We start from the raw sequence: 13,027 nt of genomic DNA on the forward strand, positions 1-13,027 counted from the left end.
GCTTTTTCCATGATCCAGTGGATGTTGGCAATTTGATCTCTGGTTCCTCTGCTTTTTTGAAAACCAACTTGAACATCAGGAATTTCATGGTTCGCATATTGCTGAAGCCTGGCTTGGACAATTTTGAGCATTACTTTACTAGCGTGTGAGATGAGTGCAACTGTGTGGTTTGAGCATTCTTTGGCATTGCCTTTCTTTGGGATTGGAATGAAAACTGACCTTCTCCAGTCCTGTGGCCACTGCTGAGTTTTCCAAATTTGCTGGCATATTGAGTGCAGCACTTTCACAGCATCGAAGAATATTAAGAGGAAATGTCAAATAAATTAAGCCTCAGTGAGAGAATGTCTAAAAAGAATATAAAACAAAGAAATAGGCTGCTTGCCTTCAGGAGAGTGTGTCTGCTGTGCTTAGTATCTTAACGTGCATATAAGCCTGATAAGGGGTGCTGAAAAAATGAACCCATTTACTTCCCTTCGGAACAGCCACCAGATGCAAAGGGCCAACTCATTCGAAAAGCCCCTGGTGCTGGGAATGATTGAGGGCCGGGAGAGAAGGGGGCGACAGAGGATGAGATGGTCAGATGGCGTCACTGACACTATGAACATGAGTTTGTGCAAACTTGTGGAGATACTGAAGGACTGGGAAGCCTGATGTGCCACAGTCCAAGGGGCCACAAACAGTCAGACATGACTTAGTGACTAAACAACAAACTCTAAGGAAAATAGACTTTGTCCTAAAGATATTAGGAGCTGACAGATTTGTTGGAAAAAGTGAGAATACTAGACTTTAAAATGGATAGAGATCAAAATTGTTGCCAGGGGAATAGGGAGTTGGTACAATAGGAACAGATTTCTTTGCTGGACTGTATGAACTCCAGCTCTCACACTTGCCCCTACGGCACTTTCTGAGGAGTCAAGTTCCCACTCAGAAATATCCACCTGGCTGAGTTTATGCAACCTGCCTATCCCATGACAACGTGGGACCATAAAAGAAAAGATGCAAAGAAGCCCTTGGCTTCTATAATGGAAAAGCGAACAACTGGATTTACCATGTAACAAAACTGTACCATAGAGATAGGTCAGCATTCCAGAAAAGAAGACAGGGTGTTGTTAAGAAGTTTATAAAAATTTTGCTAATTATAACTATAATTATCTATTATAACTATATATTTTTATGTAATTATAACTACATAACATAAATTATAACTATAATTTATAACTAACTGCTCTAAACAGAATTTGGATATGGGAATGATCGATAGGGAGGGTATTCTGAATAAAACACCATTATGAGCAATGGTGCGATGGTGAATATGGAGGCAAATGTAGAGAATAGTTTTGTCTTTGACATTTCTCTCCTCTCAAGTCTAAAATACTTTCCATGATTTCATCCATTCCCATGGCTTCAGTTGCAACCTGTACTCTGATGATTTGCCAGTTTATATCTCTATTATAGACTATGATGCTTATTTCCAGACTTGAAGTAGTAGATTGTATTATTGTCTCAAATTATTTACTTCCTCATCTTGAAAGAGAGTCATACCAGCTGGCTTCTGTAGCATGTGACTTGCCATATTCCCTATGGGAATAGACTCCTCCACCCCACCAATGTTGACGTTACTTTGGCCATGTGACTTGCTTCAGCTTAAACAGGTGTGACACTGGAGGCATCTGAGCAGAAAGGAAGAGTCACTGCAAGATTGACCCAGGGCATTTCCTCATCATAGGTGCCATCTTGGCTATAATCTGGGAATGAACAAAGTACATGGCACAGATCTGAGTAGTCTCAAACAGAACTGCAGCAGTTGATATATATTCTAAGCAAGAAACAAACTTTTGTTATAGTAAACCAATAAAATTTGGGAGTTGTTTCTTATCACAGCCTAACCTAGTGAAAAAATTATTCTGTTCTATTTATTATTTGACACTTCTTTTCATTGTCACTTGACAACTAAAATATTGCTTGCCATGTCAGTAAACAAAGGATATTGCAAACCATCACATTAGAGCCACCTGGATGGTAAGCCCTAAGAGGATTCAGGATAGATACAAAGGAGCTGCCCATTTCCAAGCTCATCTAGGAGTCAGCTGCTACAGTCACATCAGACTGTGTACCTGAGAAAATTCAGGATGAGAAAATACAAGATACTGGCCCTAGATAGCTGAGGAGCATATCAAAGGAATGACTGAAGTGAGCCCAGACTCTTACATCTTCCCAAACATTCAAAAGCACTAAATTCCTTAACTTGAGGCATTCAGTTTTCTTTTATTAACAGTAATTTTTGATGTTTCAACTACCTGATTATGTTGCAAAAAACTACTATCTGTCCTGGCTTCCCCCTTCCTCTTTAGGGCAGTCTTTCAATGTATTTGAGATGCTATCTCCCAGACTTGAAGTTCTAAGAATGTCCACTGAATAAAACATGACTCTCATCTTTTGGTTCTGTGTTTTTTTTTTTTTTTTTTCAGCCAACTCACTCTAAACCCCAAATGTCTAAACTTGAGCTCATCATTTATTCTCTTAAATCAGTCCCCTCTTTCAAGTATTCCTTATCTCGAGGGTTAGCTTGACTGACAATTCTAATATCTTCCCTTTCCCTAAGAGGCTACACCCACTGTACATGTCTAATATTTAACCAAGTGTTGTTATATGTGTATGTGTGTATGTGTCTGTCCCTCCATCTCCAATCCTCACAGCCTCAAAAATAAAGTCAGACTCTTAGACATGACATAAAATATTTTCATAATCCTACTCCAGCCTGTCACTGTTTACAGTTGAATGAATAAATAAAAAAAGAGACAAGCCACCTAAATGAACACAGAGTGAGATTTGAGACCAAGATGAGGTTATTGTATATAAATAAAACCCAGTCTGATTATGGATGGACCTTGAAAGCCACGAGCCTTTTAGAAGAGATTCTAACCATATTTCCTTCGACAACTAATATTCTCCTGACTCGGACAACTCAGACCATGCAGAGAAAATCTACACTGGACTGTCAGGAGACTTCGATGGGCCATGGTATCTTGAGCAAGTCTCCCAGTGTCGCCAAGCCTATGTTCTCATCTGCAAGATGTCAATTGCACCTGTCCTGTGTGCTTCCCAGGGTCGTGGTGGAGAACAGAGGAGACCATTCTTCCAGGAGCACTTGGAAAACTATGACACTTGCAAAATATTTAAGTTTATTTTTAAAAAGTAATTATTGACTTTTTAAGAACTGGGAACCCAAAGCATGCTTTTGTTTTCATTTGTTTGTTCATTTGTCTGTTTTGCTATTTTTGATCACTCTGTGTGACTTACAGGATCTCATTTCCCTGACCAGGGGTTGAACCCAGGCCCTTGGTAGTGAAAGTGTTGAATACTAATCATTCAGCCACCAGGGAACTCTCCAAACTCTTTTTTAATGAAGTCCTAAAGGAAAGGTGCAGAAGTCTAGAGCCAGAGAATAAGTACCAGATTTATAATTTTAGAATAAAGGAGCTAATGTTACTAGCTGTAAACTGAAGGGAAAAAGAGGAAGAGAGGGAACATGGCAATTTTGGGGATATCAGGCAGCTTTGCCCAGAGGTCTGAAATAAAATAGAAACTGAAGGCAATTTTAAAAAAAAGCTATCTTTGTTTTTTTTTTGTATTTTGTATTACCAAAAATTGTGTTCCTAGGAGAAAAGAGACTTAGTTTACCTAACATGTGGCCCTGAGATTAATTTGCTATATATGCATGATATGTTTTGAATGAAATATTTAAGCACATTGTCTTTTCACTCCATAGAGAGGAGAAAGAAAGTGAAAGTTGCTTGGTCGTGTCCAGCTCTTTGCGACCCGTAGGCTATACAGTCCATGGAATTCTCCAGGCCAGGATACTGGAAGTGGGTAGCTGTTCCCTTCTCCCGGGGATCTTCTCAACCCAGGGATCGAACCCAGGTCTCCCACATTGCAGGTGGATTCTTTACCAGCTGAGTTGTCAAGGAAGCCCAATAGAGAGGTGGTGACCCTTAAAAGATGTCTGCTTGGCACTTTGAAAAGACAAAGGATGCTAGGTGTACCAGTTAGCTGCAGGAGATGATGCATGTAGCACTCTGAGTAGTAGCTGCTTAAAGGGGATTTTTAAACTATAATTCATTGTCAGCTGCCTGCATTATCCAAAGTTTTAAAGTATATTCATCATCATCCTCTCCTGTCAGAGATTAGGATTTAAGACCAGGCTCTATTACTCAGTGTGAATAAGCAACTTATTAAACAGGAAATTGTGTCATTAGTAATTGAATTGGCATTTTATGATTATATTAAAGAACCAGTGTTCTATACCCTACATTCATCTTGAGCATAAACAAAATTTGACCTGTTCAACAGTGCATGCATGCTCAGTTGCTAAGTTGTGTCTGACTGCGATCCCATGGACTGTAGCCCGCCAGTCTCCTCTGTCCATGGGATTCTCCAGGCAAGAATGCTGGAGTGGGTTGCCATTCCCTTCTCCAGGTGATTTTCCCAGCCCCAAGGATCTCTCGTGTCTCTGGCACCGGTAGGTGGATTCTTTACTACCAAGCCACCTATGGTAGCCTGTAGTATTATTCCAGAGATAATTCAATCTTGATTCAAAATGTGTGAATCAATATTTATAAAATATTTCAAATAAAATAATTACTTAGATTAGTAAAATAAAGGATATGATTTAATGTATCCAATCATGATTCATTTATAGTTGAACATTTTTAATGGGGCAAGGCAATTGTCATTTTATTAACCAATATGCATGTAATCAGGTAAGGGATATAACAGTTGTAGAAATCCTCAGTGATATTTTACACCTGGAGAGATTTCATTCCCCAAATATCTATCTGTTATAATGTGCTACGTTATATCAAGAATGGATAGAAAACACTGAGTCTCTCGTTAACCAAGTCTGAAACGAGTTGACCTGGAATGTCCAGGAACTCAAAGAAACTGTTAGTAATAATCCCTCATTATCCCTTATTCATACATCATAATTCACCCCTCTAGGGCAAGGCTTGGGTAGAATGGTATAGTAGGTTGAGTTGATTAACTCAACTCAAATTCAATTTTTGACTCAGTATGGGTGAATTAATGAGTTTCTTTTCTCTACTACCCCTTCTTTCTCAACTTTTTTATTAAGACCAATCATGTCATTTTCAATGCCATAAATTCACCAAGAAAGGCATAGGATTTAGCCCTCCTTCAGTTTAAAACTTCTGATATGTCCCCTTTCCTGCTTTCCTCTGACCACACTTTGCGTCTCTTTTACCTCTCCTCTGCCCTTTCTCCTCCTATTTTTTTTTTTTGTTTTTGTTTTTTAAGCAGTTCCTTCCTTCCTTTCTACTGTGATATAGTGCAGAATTTGAGAGAGACTGATGGAGCTAAACTGCCTGGATATAATCCCTATCCCTGCCATCTATTAGCTGCATAAATTAGTCTTAAGGATTTCATTTTTCCTTGCTCAAAGTATTCTTTCTTTTTCTCCTTTCCTTTTTCCTGTTCTTCAGCCTTTTTCTCTAAGAATTCTAGTCTCCCTGAAAGATATTTACAAAGATCCAACAATCAGGGATTATCATTGAGTATGGTCACTTGTTGCCCTTTCAGTCAACAGAATTAAAAAAAAAGATTGTATCTTTAATCTCAGTTTTATAGGGGTTTTCCTGGTGACTCAGGTGGTAAAGAATCTGCCTGCAATATAGGAGACCCGGGGTTCAATCCCTGCTTTGTGAAGATCTCCTGGAGAAGGGAATGACAACTCACTCCAGTATTCTTGTCTGGAGAATTCCATGGACAGAGGAACCTGGTGAGTTGCAGTGCATGGGGTTGAAAAGAGTCAGATACTACTGTGCAACTAACACACACACACCCAGTTTCATATATTGTTCAAAAGTCAAAACAATATGAAAGGGATATATTCGGGAAGTCTTAGTCCCATCCTTAACTCCACTACTTGTGTTCAGTTGCGCAGTACTGTTTGACTCTGCAATGCCTTCCTCCACTGTTTACAAGTCATTTAAAAATTAGTTTCTGATTTAATTTTCCTGTATTTTTGTTAGCAAAAGTAAGAAAAATTAGCAGAGATCTGTTAGATATACACTGATTTTCTAATTCTTTCTTATAGACTTTTGTACATGTAGTTTTCTTTTTTCATTTAAAAACATATCATGGAAATTACCTCAGGTTATATCACAGAGAACTTCCTTATGATTACAAACACTTCATTGTGTAGATGTCTCATAATTCATTCAAAGTGACTTTGAAGGATGGAAATTTAGGTTATCTCTAAAAGCTTGATATTACAAAGAATAATATAGGAGTGAATAACCCAGTGCAAACACTGGCTTTAGATTTGTGGAGGAATCCTTAGTCTAAATTTCTGGAAGTTGAATCGTGGAAATGCCCATGTGTTTTATTAGATGTTACTGAATTCCCCTCAGTGGAGTTATAGCTTTCCTCCTCCTACTATCATTTTATGAATATGCCTATTTTTTTATAACTTCAAATTTGTGTTCTCAATATTTTTTTATTTTTGCCAATCTGATAGGTAGGAAAAGATATCACATGATAGTTTAATTGCATTTTTCATTTATGTGAAGTTATGCATCTTTTTCGTATAGTCAAGGCTATGGCTTTTCCAGTGGTCATGTATGGATGTGAGAGTTGCACTATAAAGAAAGCTGAGCACTGAAGAATTGATGCTTTTGAACTGTGGTGCTGGAGAAGACTCTTGAGAGTCCCTTGGACAGAAAGGAGATCAAACCAGTTAACCCTAAAGGAAATCAAACCTGAATATTCATTGGAAGGACTGGTGCTAAAGCTGAAACTCCAATCCTTTGGCTGCCTGATGCAAAGAGCCAACTCATTGGAAAAGACCCTGTTGCTGGGAAAGATCAGAGAAGGCAATGGCACCCCACTGCAGTACTCTTGCCTGGAAAATCCCATGGACGGAGGAGCCTGCAAGGCTGCAGTCCATAGGGTCGCTGAGGGTCAGACACGACTGAATGACTTGACTTTCACTTTTCACTTTCATGCACTGGAGAAGGAAATGGCAACCCACTCCAGTGTTCTTGCCTGGAGAATCCCAGGGACGGGGGAGCCTGGTGGGCTGCCGTCTATGGGATCGCACAGAGTCGGACACGACTGAAGAGACTTAGCAGCAGCAGCAGCTGGGAAAGATTGGGGGCATGAGGAGAAGGGAGCGGCAGAGGATGAGATGGTTGGATGCTATCATCGACTCAATGGCCATGAGTTTAAGCAAATTCTGGGACATAGTGAAGGACAGGGAAGCCTGGTGTGCTGCAGTTTATGGAGTCACAAAGAGTTGGACATGACTGAGCAACTGAACAACAAAGCATTAGGACCGTTTTGTTTTTCTGTGAATTAATCGTGCCTTTTGCTCATTTTCCTATTGGGTTTGAGTACTTTTTCCTCTCACTGTTAAGGACTCTTTATATTTTACTGAAAATAATTTTCTATTTGTAATATAAATTGCAAATAGTTTCTCCTACTTTGTAATTTGTATTTTAACACTAGATTTGGTCTTTTGCCATTGAGGAGTCACACACACGCACACATACATATGTATTTTATTTATCCAACTTAATAGTTTTATTGCTTCTGAATTTGGAAGGATTTTTCTTTTATCTGGATGATAAAGGAACCAACCAATGTTTTCTTCTAGTATTTTTATGACTTATTTATTTATTTATTTGTATCTTGGATCAATTTGGAATTTATTCTTGTATAGATACGAAGAATGGGTACAACTTTACTTTTTTTCAGATTGCTATCCATTTGTCTCACTGCCACTTACTTAAAATTCCATCTTTATCCGAGTGACCTGAGATGTCACTTTGATCTTATTTTAAGCTTTCCTATGTACTTGTTATTTCTGGGCATTCCCCTTCCCACCCCAGCTCATTGTTGTGCATAATCATGTACCATTACTACACTTTACATGAGTTTTATAGTATGTTTTAATATTAGTGGGGTTAATCTCCCCTTTTAACCTATTTTTTCAAAATTTTAGTGTTATTTTTGCCTATTTATTTTCCATATTCCTAGTCCCAGGTACCTGCTGAAAGGAAATAGTCCAGAACGTAAAAAAAATTCTAATGAAACAAATAGAAACAAGTGCTAGCTCTTTGAGAAATAATCTAGAGCTAAAATCTGACATCTAGTGTTCAGTGCAGTAACTGCATAGTATTAACTAACATCTGACAGTCCTATTCAGTTCAGTTCAGTCGCTCAGTCGTTTCCAACTTTTTGCGACCCCATGAACCGCAGCACACCAGGCCTCCCTGTTCATCACCAACTGCTGGAGTCTACCCAAACCCATGTCCATTGAGTCAGTGATGCCATCCAACCATCTCATCCTATGTTATCTCCTTCTCCTGCCTTCAATCTTTCCCAGCATCAGGGTCTTTTCAAATGAGTCAGCTCTTCTCAGCAGGTGGCCAAAGTATTGGAGTTTCAGCTTCAACATCAGTCTTTCCAATTACACCCAGGACCGATCTCCTTTAGGATGGACTGGTTGGATCTCCTTGCAGTCCAAGGGACTCTCAAGAGTCTTCTCCAACACCACAGTGCAAAAGCATCAATTCTTCAGTGCTCAGCTTTCTTTATAGTGCAACTCTCACATCCATACATGACCACTGGAAAAGCCATAGCCTTGACTAGACGGACCTTTGTTGGCAAAGTAATGTCTCTGCTTTTTAATATGCTGTCTAGGTTAGTCATAACTTTCCTTCAAAGGAATAAGTGTCTTTTAATTTCATGCTGCAATCTCCATCTGCAGTGATTTTGGAGGCCAGAAAAATAAAGTCAGCCGCTGGTTCCACATCTATTTTCCATGAAGTGATGGACTGGATGCCATGAATGATGAGCTTTAAGCCAATTTTGTCTCTCCTCTTTCACCTTCATCAAGAGGCTCTTTAGTTCTTCTTCACTTTCTGCCATAAGGGTGGTGTCATCTGCATATCTGAGGTCATTGGTAATTCTCCCAGCAATCTTGATTCCTGATTCCAGCTTGTGCTTCCTCCAGCCCAGTGTTTCTCATGATGTACTCTGCATATAACTTAAATAAGCAGGGTGACAATATACAGCCTTGACATACTCCTTTTCCTGTTTGGAACCAATCTGCTCCATGTCCAGTTCTAACTGTTGCTCCCTGACCTGCATACAGATTTCTCAAGAGGCAGGGCAGGTGGTCTGGTATTCCCATCTCTTTCAGAATTTTCCACAGTTTATTGTGATCCACACAGTCAAAGGCTTTGGCATGGTCAGTAAAGCAGAAATAGATGTTTTTCTGGAACTCTCTTGCTTTTTCCATGATCCAGCGGAGGTTGGCAATTTGATCTCTGGTTCCTCTGCCTTTTCTAAAACCAGCTTGAACATCTGGAATTTCACAGTTCACATACTGCTGAAGCCTGGCTTGGAGAATTTTGAGCATTACTTTACTAGCGTGTGAGATGAGTGCAATTGTTCGGTAGATTGAGCATTCTTTGGCATTGCCTTTCTTTGGGACTGAATGAAAACTGACCTTTCCCAGTCCTGTGGCCACAGCTGAGTTTTCCAAATTTGCTGACATTGACTGCAGCACTTTCACAGGATCATCTTTTGGGATTTGAAATAGCTCAACTGGAATTCCATCACCTCCACTAGCTTTGTTCGTAGTGATGCTTCCTAAGGCCCACTTGACGTCACATTCCAGGATGTCTTGCTCTAGGTGAGTGTGAGTGATCACACCATTGTGATTATCAGGGTCGTGAAGATCTTTTTTGTACAGTTCTGTGTATTCTTGACACATCTTCTTAATATCTTCTGCTTCTCTTCAGTTCAGTTCAGTTCAGTTGCTCAGTCGTGTTCAGCTCTTTGCGATATCATGAATTTCAGCATGCCAGGCCTCCCTGTCCATCACAATCTCCCAGAGGCCACTCAAACTCACGTCCATTGAATTGGTGATGCCATCCAGCCATCTCATCCTCTCTTGTCTCCTTTTCCTCCTGCCCCCAATCCCTCCCAGCATCAGAGTCTTTTCCAATGAGTCAACTCTTCGCATGAGGTTGCCAAAGTACTGGAGTTTCAGCTTCAGCATCATTCCTTCCAAAGAACACCCAGGGCTGATCTCCTTTAGAATGGACTGGTTGGATCTTGTAGTCCAAGGGACTCTCAAGAGTCTTCTCCAACATCACCGTTCAAAAGCATCAATTCTTCTGCTTCTCTTAGGACAGTCCTATTATTGCATTATAAATTAATGCCTTATAACAGTTTTCAATTGAGTACTGTATACTCAAGCAGCCTTGGAAATGCATAGATCTTTTGGAGAGAGAGCTCCTCATCAATTAGTAATAAGGGTAATTCAATGTTAGGTATTCTTGTTTGTAACTTTTAAAATCACAAAAGCATGAATAAGGGGAAGTGAGCAAAAGTTCACTCAAAAAGTGAACAAACTTGGAACAGGGTTGGGAACATACACACCACGAGCACTGGTGAGGCTGGAGGGGCTAAAGGAAAAAAGGGGAGGCTGGGAGTGGCTTCCGTCTCCTTTTCCTCTCATTGCCAGGTACAGTAAGGTCAGAAAAAGCAAAAGAGCTATTAGCAATTGGGTTTTATAGTTGGAGCCAATATTTTTACCAGAGATTGAAAAACATGGGTGATTAGAAACCTGGGGAAAGGGAACTAGGCTGTTGATGCTGGCTAGACTGTACTTTTTTTTTTCTTTTTTTTAGGGCTTCCCTGGCAGCTCTGTCCAAAAGAATCCTGCGCTGCAGGGGACCTGGGCTTGATCCCTGGTTTGGGAAGATCCCCTGGGGAAGGGAATGGCTACCCACTCCACTATTCTTGCCTGGAGAATCCCCATGGATAGAGGAGCCTGGCAGGCTGCAGTTCATGGGGCCAGGAAGAGTCAGATAAGACTAAGCACAGCACAGCACAAAATAATTCCAATGCTAATATCCCAGCTAGAAGAGAGAAATCATCTTTGAAGGTGGTGCGGTGTGATTCCATCAGTTGTGTTTTACTTTCAGTTTTAATTTTTCCCTGCTCCTAGTGAGACCAAACAAACTGACACGTGGGAGTTTGTAGGAGAGAAAGTCTTACTGCAGGGCCATGCAGGGTGGTTCATACCTTAAAAAAGTCCCAGCTCCCCGAAGTATTTCAGCAAAGCACTTTGAAAAGCCAGGTGAAGTGGGGTGGGTTGCAGGGTCAGCTCGTGCACAATTCTCTGATTGGTTGATGGTGAGGGAACCGGTGGTATCACATGGGTTAACATCAGTCCTTAGGCTCCAGGAGTCCTGGAGCTGTGTGCTCACAGTTGTCTGTAGTTAATTTCTTCCATTTGGTGAGGGAGGGGAGTGGTTTCATATTTGCAAAACAACTCAGGAAATGTACAGCAAGTACTATTATCTAGGCACTTCCGAGAGGAGCTCAAGTAGAGGATGTGCGGAAAGCCCTGTTCCCCTCCCCCGAAAGGCCCCATGGGGTCCTGCTCAGTTACATTAGAGTTTAATGCAATAAGGGAAAACTAGGTATTATCACAGACAACTGAAAGACAGGTAATTTATAGTTCTTTCATGTTTTTGTCAAAATTTAAATCACCAAACAAAAATTCGTGACAGAATTGCAAAGTGAGTAGAAACAAAGCTTGTGATGTTGGATGAGATTCTCTTCTAGAGGACGCGTGAATGTCTTCCGAACTGCCCTGTCTTATCCTGCTTCCAAAGTCTGAGCAGACTGAATTCTCCGTTCCTCCTCTGTATTTCTTCTCAGTGGGTCTGACGCAGAGAGAACGCTTGTCCTCACTCAGTGCAAAGACAATTACAAAACCCAGTCAGCCTCCACCCTGAGCAGACAAGCACACACCTCACTGTAGCTGAGGATGTTGTCTTTACTGAGTCCCCAAAGAGTTCCAAGCTGCTCGAGAGGCCAATAATAATTGAAAGTACAGGCCTCATGGGACTTCCCTGGTGGTCCAATGATTAAGACTCCATGCTTCCAAAGCAAGGGGCATGGGTTCAATCCCTGGTCAGGAAACTAGATCTCACATGCTGCTACTAAAACCTGCCATGGCCGCAAAAAAAAAGTACAGGCTTCAGAATCTGACAAACCAGGCTCTGATCATGACTTTATATCTGCATAACTCTTGATAAGTCATTAAACCCCTGAGCCAGATTCCCCATAATAAAATAAACACATATATTTATTACACATAAGTATATATAAAATTTGGCACAATTATCAGCATGCAGTTACATGTTAAGTAAACAGTAGGCGCATTATCATTAGGAAGAAATAAGGCACAAGGCTGTAATAATGAGACCATGTACCAGGTGGGAGTAACCCTCTGTTCATCAGTGCTATAGATACTGCATGTCCCTGGGGTGGAAATTAGACCACATTCTCCTGAGAGACTTATGGACTCCAGTTCCTTAGAACTCTCCCCTCCGGCCCCAAGGATAAGTCTCTGGTAACCACTGGCTCAGGATGACCTAAGCATATATTCACTCCCAAGGAATCGTTTTCATTATAACTGAAGCTCTCCTTCAGCCAGTTTACTTTTCTCAGAAAAGTGAAAGTGAAGTCGCTTAGTCCTGTCTGACTCTTTGCGACCCCATGGACGGTAGCCTACCAGGCTCCTCCGTCCATGGGATTTTCCAAGCAAGAGTACTGGATTGGGCTGCCATTTTCGTCTCCATTACTTTTCCCAGAATAAACACCTAAAATTTAAATTTCCTCTTATCTTTGTAGTTGAGATTTGTGTGACCTCTGCACAATAAGAAACCATATAAGCCATATATTTTCTATATGGCTAAGTCAACTTTATCCAGACTAGACAAATCCAGCCATTGTTTGTGTCAGCTTTTATTGCAGATAGAAAAACACAGCTTGTGATGTTTATCTCTTCCTTTACTGTCCTTGAAAGATACACAGACAGAAGCAATTGGAACCCAAATTAAAAAAAAAAAATACTGACAAGAATAAAAGATGAAGAAGATGTCGATTTTATTATTTAATCATTTAAATTTATTTTACATTT

The sequence above is a fragment of the Capra hircus genome, chromosome 23 (assembly GCF_001704415.2).
Source record: "Capra hircus breed San Clemente chromosome 23, ASM170441v1, whole genome shotgun sequence".
Classification (NCBI taxonomy): domain Eukaryota; kingdom Metazoa; phylum Chordata; class Mammalia; order Artiodactyla; family Bovidae; genus Capra; species Capra hircus.